Below are 326 nucleotides of genomic sequence, written 5' to 3'. Positions count from 1 at the left end.
GTCCATTCTGAAGGAGATCAGCCCTGGGATTTCTTTGGAAGGAATGATGCTAAAGCTGAAACTCCAGTACTTTGGCCACCTCATGCGAAGAGTTGACTCACTGGAAAAGACTCTGATTCTGGGAGGGATTGGGGGCAGGAGGAGAAGGGGACGACAGAGGAGGAGATGGCTGGATGGCATCACTGACTCGATGGACGTGAGTCTGGGTGAACTCTGGGAGTTGGTGATGGACAGGGAGGCCTGGCGTGCTGCGATTCATGGGGTCACAAAGAGTCAGACACGACTGAGCGCCTGAACTGAACTGATACACTACTATATATAAACTA

Source organism: Bison bison, unplaced genomic scaffold (assembly GCF_000754665.1).
Source record: "Bison bison bison isolate TAMUID 2011002044 unplaced genomic scaffold, Bison_UMD1.0 scf7180017847480, whole genome shotgun sequence".
In the NCBI taxonomy this organism is placed as follows: Eukaryota; Metazoa; Chordata; class Mammalia; order Artiodactyla; family Bovidae; genus Bison; species Bison bison.
This window is presented reverse-complemented; position numbering follows the sequence as displayed.